Source organism: Microcaecilia unicolor, chromosome 14 (assembly GCF_901765095.1).
Source record: "Microcaecilia unicolor chromosome 14, aMicUni1.1, whole genome shotgun sequence".
Lineage (NCBI taxonomy): Eukaryota > Metazoa > Chordata > Amphibia > Gymnophiona > Siphonopidae > Microcaecilia > Microcaecilia unicolor.
In genome coordinates this window covers 24,632,091-24,639,913 of record NC_044044.1, presented here as the reverse complement: position 1 = coordinate 24,639,913, position 7,823 = coordinate 24,632,091, and positions in this window count along the sequence as shown.

Below are 7,823 nucleotides of genomic sequence, written 5' to 3'. Positions count from 1 at the left end.
ACGCAGATACGCCCCTGACAGCTAGAGACCATCAGTAGTGCCCTGCCCCCACTGTGCACCATTTCCGACACTGAAAAACTACTTTTATTTATTTTATTTTTTTAGCATGGGGGGGGGGGGGCTTACCTGGCGGTAAACGGGCAGCCCCATGTGCTGCCTGTTTACTGCCAGCATATTGTGGGAGCCCTTACCACCTCCTAAATACGTGGCGTAAGGGCTCCCTTGGAAAATGTTGGTGCAATAAGTGTTCACCTTACAACACAAACTAAATGAATGAAAATAGGGGTGAGTTCCCTAGATCAGTCGGTTGAAAGTCAAGAATTATTTAGGTACTCAAAACGTTATATTACTTCAAGCAAGTACTCTTTATCTTAAAGAGGAAAAGGCCTCGAGAAACCCCTTGACAGCTGAAAAAAGTCAAACAGGGGTTGGACTTCCTCATCATCAGCAGCCCAAAACCCTCTATAAACTGACTTTAAATTGGCTAAAGAGTATTTAAACAAAACTTAGCTCAAGGGTAAGCCAGTCTCTGTGCTCCCTTGTTGATTAAGACCGTGATCAACGGCGTCCAGCGTTTCGAATTAGCGGTTTCTTCTTCAGGATCACTGAACAAATTTCCGCTCGATTTTTTTTTATCAGCTGTCAGGGGGGTTTCTCGAGGCCTTTTCCTCTTTAAGATATTGAGTACTTGCTTGAAGTAATATAACGTTTTGAGTACCTAAATAATTCTCACCTTACAACACAGCCATTTCCATTAAAAAAACACTTTTACTTGGCGGCAGTAAAGGAGGGCATTGGCGTGCAGGTTTGCCACACACCAACGCCACCAAAGGACCCCTTTTACCGCTGATTGGTAATAGGAACCCATAAAAATCTTTTGAATATCAGGCTCACAGACTTCATTGGAAGATCTTTGAGCCTTTACATACATATCTTTCTGTTAAAAGCTTTTCTGACGGAGGTTTTTACATCTTTGTTTTTCAAGCTGTAAATGACAGGATTAAACATAGGAATTAAAGTGTTATGCAACATAGTAATAACTTTGTTTTGATCCATTGATTGGCTGGATGATGGTCTCATATACAAACAAAATACAAGTAAATAGAACAGGCATACAACCGTGAGATGGGAGGAGCAGGTGGAGAAGGCTTTACGTCTTCCCTCTGTGGAACGGATCCTCAGGATGTTGGATATGATGTAGACATAGGATGTGAGGGTTGTGATAAAGCAGGGAAAGCCTATAAACATCCCAATGATGTAAAGGACACATTGAATAGCTGAGGTGCTGGTACAAGAAAGCTTTAGCAGTGCTGAGATATCGCATACAAAATGATTAATCTCATTGGAGCCACAAAACGAGAACTGAGAGAGAAAAATAACATAAGATACAGGTATCAGAAACCCCAAAATCCATGTCCCTGTGATCATCTGGATGCAAACTTTCTGATTTATAATCAAGTGGTAAGAGAGCGGCAAACACACCGCAACATAGCGGTCATAAGCCATGACCGAAAGTATAAAAAATTCCATGGCGACCAACGATAGAAATAAATACATTTGTGTGAAACACCAATTCACAGAAATACGATGACTGTTTCTTAGAAGGATATCCAGCAGCTTGGGGAGAGTGACTGTGGAATAAGAAATATCGAAGAAAGACAAGTTACTGAGGAAAAAGTACATGGGGGTGTGCAGGTGAGGGTCCAGGCACACAATGATGATAATAGTGAGATTCCCCATTAGGATGATCAGGTAAATCAATAAAAGCAGGAAGAAGAGAGGAATCTGCAGCTCTGGAAATTCAGGAAACCCCAAGATGACGAATTCTGACACTGTTGTAAAATTTGCCTTTTCCATTGGATTCTAAGATGTAAACACAAATACGTATTTGATATTCATCCAGTGTCAAGAGCAATGACACTTGATTGAAAGACACCCGATTTTACAGAGGGTTAATGAGTTTTGGGTTAACTGCATGGAATTCAGAAAATCCCTGCAGAAATTCTTTCACCTCAAAATTTTACTGCAATATATAATTTTTGTATTTATTTTCTGAATTTTTTCAACTTGTGCATACTTTACCCTGTTTTAATTTTATGTATTTTATTTTATTTATCACACGGTTTCTAGATTGCACTATCCCAACTTCTAGGCGGTTTACAATATAACAGAAAAAAAAAAACAGGAGACAGTCTACTGCGGAAGCAGAACAGACAACGGAACTGCAGCAGCATTCCAAAGAAGGACAAACACAGCAAGAGTTTATCCAAATGTCAACTTTAATGAAACCAGTACCCAACCTAGACAAATTTTGGAAAAACCTTTGTGAGGGATCACATAGGTTTCCAGAATACATTCACAGATTCCTATGCATATATCCCAGCATAGGGAAGGGAAATGGGACTTGATATACCACCTTTCTGAGGCTTTTGCAACTACATTCAAAGCGGTTTACATATACTCAGGTACTTATTTGGTACCAGGGGCAATGGAGGGTTAAGTGACTTGCCCAGAGTCACAAGGAGCTGCAGTGGGAATTGAACTCAGTTCCCCAGTATCAAAGTCCACTGCACTAACCACTAGGCTACTCCTCCACTGGAGCTGATACTGTGATGTCATAATGCCTCATTCCACCAATGCCTGAGCCAACCTCATAAGTGATGTCACAATGGCTTGATTGCCCGATACTTGGCTCACTTCTGATATTGTGATGTCATAAGGGAAAGGGAACTGGGACTTGATATACCACCTCTGTGAGGTTTTTGCAACTACATTCAAAGCGGTTTACATATATTCAGGGACTTATTTTGTACCAGGGGCAATGGAGGGTTAAGTGACTTGCCCAGAGTCACAAGGAGCTGCAGTGGGACTCGAACCCAGTTCTCCAGGATCAAAGTCCACTGCACTAACCACTAGGCTACTCCTTCACTCTGGTCCAGTTCTAAAAGACTTGTGTGGATACTGACTTTTGGAACTGGACACGAGCTTTTTCTTACTGTGTTTGTCCTTCCTTGAATCGCTGCTGCTGTGGGTTGTCTGGTTTACAATGTAAAACATTCATCAAAATAAAGAACAATCAATACAAGGACAATATAGAAATCTACACTAACATATATCCAGCAGTAAAAGTTGTAGCCCACTCCGCTTGTTTATTAAGAAGGTCTTTCACAAAGGCACGCTAGTGTTTTTAGCAGACGCTAAAAAGAAGCATGTGCTAAATGCTAGAAATGCCCTTATAGTTCTATCTTATTTCTTTGTTATTTTCTCTCTTTCTTTTTCTTAAGAGTACCCTCAGCAAAAACCACTGTTTTCAGGCAATTACTTTTCTATTGCCTAGTGGCATAGCACTTCTTTCATCGGGCTACTCTTTTTTTCCTTTAGTGTACGTGCTATTACATATCAAAGAGGGCTACAATGCAAAATATAAGCAAATAAAAATCAGGGGAAGGCAGTCGGAGACTCAATAGTGGTCGTGGTACCTTGAGAGAGTGAAGCAAGGACTCAGTGAGAATGCTGATAAAACGTTAAAAGATAAGTTTACGTTTTTTTTGTTTTTTTTTATTTGCTTATATGTTGCATTGTAACACTATATACTACTAGTACAAATCATTTCTATAGCGCTACCAGTCGTACGCAGCGCTTCACAATTGAACACGAAGAAAAGGCAGTCCCTGCTCAAAAGAGCTTACAATCTAAATCAGGACAGACAGACAGGACAAACAAGGGATAAGGGTAGGACAGACAGATAGGACACATAGGGAAAAGGGACTATTGAAGGGACGAAGACAAGATAAAGGTTACGAACAAGTGACAAGTTAGGAGTCAAAAGCAGCATCAAACAGATAGGCCTTTAGCCCGGATTTGAAGGCGGCCAGGGATGGAGCTTGACGTAACGGCTCAGGGAGTCTATTCCAGGCATAAGGTGCGGCGTGACAAAAGGAACGGAGTCTGGAGTTAGCGATGGAGGAGAAGGGTGCAGTTAGGAGAGATTTGCCTAGTGAACGGAGATATGTAATAGCACGTACACTAAATGAAAAAAAGAGAGTAGCCCGATGAAAGAAGTGCTATGCCACTGGGCAATAGAAATGTAATTGCCTGAAAACAGTGGTTTTTGCTGAGGGTACTCTTAAGAAAAAGAAAGAGAAATAATTTGTGGTTAAATTATCGTTCGCTATTTTATTGTAGCAGTAGTAGTCTTGGTTCTAGTTTAACACATTTGATTTTCTTACCAAAGATTGTGGGATTTTTTATGTGCATATATTTCTGTCAGCATCTATAGCATTTAGTGCGTGCTAATACGAAAAACAAAGGTAATTTTTCATCAAGTGGAATTCCTCTGGCAAACCATTCTACAAACGAGAACCTTCAATATAAAAAAAAAATTGACCTGATATCCTCAAGAGCAACTTGCTTATACGTAGGCACAGACAACAACGCCTTCCTTGCGGACCTCAATGATCAAGATGGGACATAAAGTCTTAAGTGCAGTAGAAAGAGGAATCGGGACCTCACCATTGATAGCCCTCAAAATCAAGCTAAGTACTTTAAACAGGATTCTATACCGAACAGGCAACCAATGTAGGTTTTTTTTCAGCACTGTAGAAATGTGTTCGAATCTAGAGATCCTAGCAATGTCTAGCAGCTATGTTCTGGGCCACTCGCGCTGATTTCAATGCATAAGCTCCTCACGCCAGCTTTCCGAAACTCCTCAAGACTTACCTGTTCAAAACATTCGTACCCACAAAAAAATGAACATGCTAGCTGACATTACCCCGACTCTCTCCAAGTCAACCTTCTGCCCTCTCACTACCTACCTAAGACCTCCTATTTGATCCTCTATATACCGATCTAGTCTCTCAGGGGGTCCTTTTACTAAGGTAGGCTGAAAAATGGCCTGTAGTAGTATAGACGCATGTTTTGGGCGCACGCAGAATTATTTTTTAGCGCACCTAATAAACATACCTTTTTTGGGGCAGAAAACGGACGTGCGGCAAAATGAAAATTGCCACGCGTCCATTTTGGGTCTGACACCTTACTGTAAGCCATTGACCTAGTGGTAAGGTATCACATGGTAACTAGGCAGTAATGGACTCCACGCCAAAACTGAAATTACCTCAAGGGCCACATGGTAACCGGTTGGTAACTACGGCCCCTCAATCTGCATTTCACTGAAACTCTATCGAAATGTAATTCTCTTGTCCCTTTCCCCCCCTTCCATTTTCTAAAAGTCTATTGCTCTACAGTACTAAACAAATTTGTAAGCCACATCGAACCGAACTTGTTTGGAATATGGGGGAAATAAATACTGCTATAAACAAATAAAATAAATAAACTGGTAAACCCCAAAACAATACATTACAGTAATCAAATAATGGGGTAATCAATGACTGTAAAACATTTCTAAAATTCTCCTCAGTTAACAAACCTTTCAATCTTTGCAAGACCTTCAATTTAAAAAGATTTTTTTCACCAAACCCTTCACGTGTGATTTGAAATGATAAAGTAGATTCCATAATCATAAATAAATATTTCACTTCAGGAGGTATAATATTGTTCCCAATAGAAAAATCCAAATCAAATTCCACTGAAGGTGAATAAGAAAGTACCAACAATACCCGAGTCTTGTATGAAACCCTGTAGACACTGAATTTGTTTTAATTAATCTAATTACACTACTAAAATTAACGGTGTGCTTATTTTCTTACCTATAAAATAACAAATGTTTATCAAATTATCTCTTATATGATCATTCTCAGCAGAATCCGAACATTTATACCCTTTGTGGGTTCATTTGGGAATTGATCTCAGAGGTTGAAAATGTGAAATATCTAGTTAACTCTCTCACTGAATTTACGGCTTAGCTGGCTTAAGTATTTAACTGGCTAGGAGCTATTCTTGAATATCAGTGTGGGGGAGGGGGGGTTATGTGTTCTCACTTATGCACCATTTAAACACATATTTCATGAGGAGAGTGTGCAGATAAGCATCTATATGTGAATGTAATTACATATGAGCCAAAAAGTGATGTTCAGTAAATACACGTTTCTTACATAGCACATATTTCTACAGATAGGAATACACTATGGTTGAGTCTTGGTGGAGCATGTATGCAACTTGCAGAATACCATAAATCACACATGTATCTCAGGCAAATACATTTACCCACATTTACATATTTTGTTACGCTAGAAAGTCTATAAAAGAAATAAGGTACCTCTGTTCCTTTATGGAATAGACTCATACCAGAAGCCCTTAAGGGTACTCTTTTACAGAATCCCCCCTTCCCCAACCCATGTTATCCAGTGTGTTCAATCAGCCATAACAGTTTTCTTATCTTCCAAGTTGGTAACAAGGTCATATATATATATATATATATATATATAGATAGAGAGAGAGAGAGAGAGAGAGAGACTCCATAATTTAGGTGCTCATGTTTACATGCTCTTTAAATGCATAAATTTATAGAGCACTAGCTCGTATGATCATAAGGATATATGTACCTTCAGAAGTGCCAGAAGGGTACCTAAGTACATGCAAGGGGAACATGGGAATCTGGCAGGACTTCCAGTTACACATGTGATGTAAAGGTTGCATGCATCCCTGCCAAACAGTTGTGCCAGCTCTATCTGTAACTGTGTCATCTTTGCATTGTATTGTTTGCTCTTGAATTCATGTAAGCCACATTGCGCCTGCACTGGTGGGACAATGTGGGGTAGAAATGCACCAAATAAAATAAATAAATAACTGTGGGCAAACTGATGCCAGGTTATACTAGTATATTATAAATAACGTGGATGGGGCATAATCGAACGGGGCTGGCCATCTATATGGGCAGCCATCTCTAAGGCCGGCCCCGTAAAGTGGCATACCCGACCGCATTATCGAAACAAGATGGCCGGCCATCTTTTGTTTCGATAATACGGTCGGGAATGCCCAAATCTGAATATTTGGGCCGCCCCTTGAGATTGCCGCCATTGGTTTTTGCCGATAACGGAAACTAATGGCGGCCATCTCCAACTCGGCCAAATGCAAGCCATTTGGTCATGGGAGGAGCCAGCATTTGTAGTGCACTGGTCCCCTTCACATGCCAGGACACCAACCAGGCACCCTAGGGGGCACTGCAGTGGACTTCACAAATTGATCCCAGGTGCTGAGCCCCCAAAACCCACTACCCACAACTGTACAACACTACCATAGCCCTTAAAGGGTAAAGGGGGGCTCCTACATGTGGGTACAGTGGGTTTCGGGTGTGTTTTAGAGGACTCCTATTTAGCACCACAAGTGTAACAGGTAGGGGGGGATGGGCATGGGTCCGCCTGCCTGAAGTGCACTGCAGTACCCACTAAGAACTGCTCCAGGGACTTGCATACTGCTGTGATGGAGCTGGGTATGACATTTGAGGCTGGCATAGAGGCAGGCACAAAAATGTTTAATTTTTGTTTTGGGGGTGGGAGGGGGTTGGTGACCACTGGGGGAATAAGGGAAGGTGATCCCCGATTCCCTCCGGTGGTCATCTGGTCAGTTGGGGCACTTTTTTTAGGCTTGGTCCTAAAAATAAATGGACCAAGTAAAGCCGGCCAAGTGCTCGTCAGAGCCGGCATTCTTTTTTCCATTATCGGCTGAAGCCGGCCATCTCTTAACCATGCCCCCGTCCCGCCTTCGGTACCCTGCCGACACGCCCCCTTTAACTTTGGCCGGCCCTGCGACGGAAAACAGTTGAAGCCGGCCAAAATCGGCTTTCGATTATACCATGCAGCAGGGAGCCCTTACCTTCACCCATTCAGGTGGCGATAAAGGGCTCCCGCGCTAACATGGCGGTAACC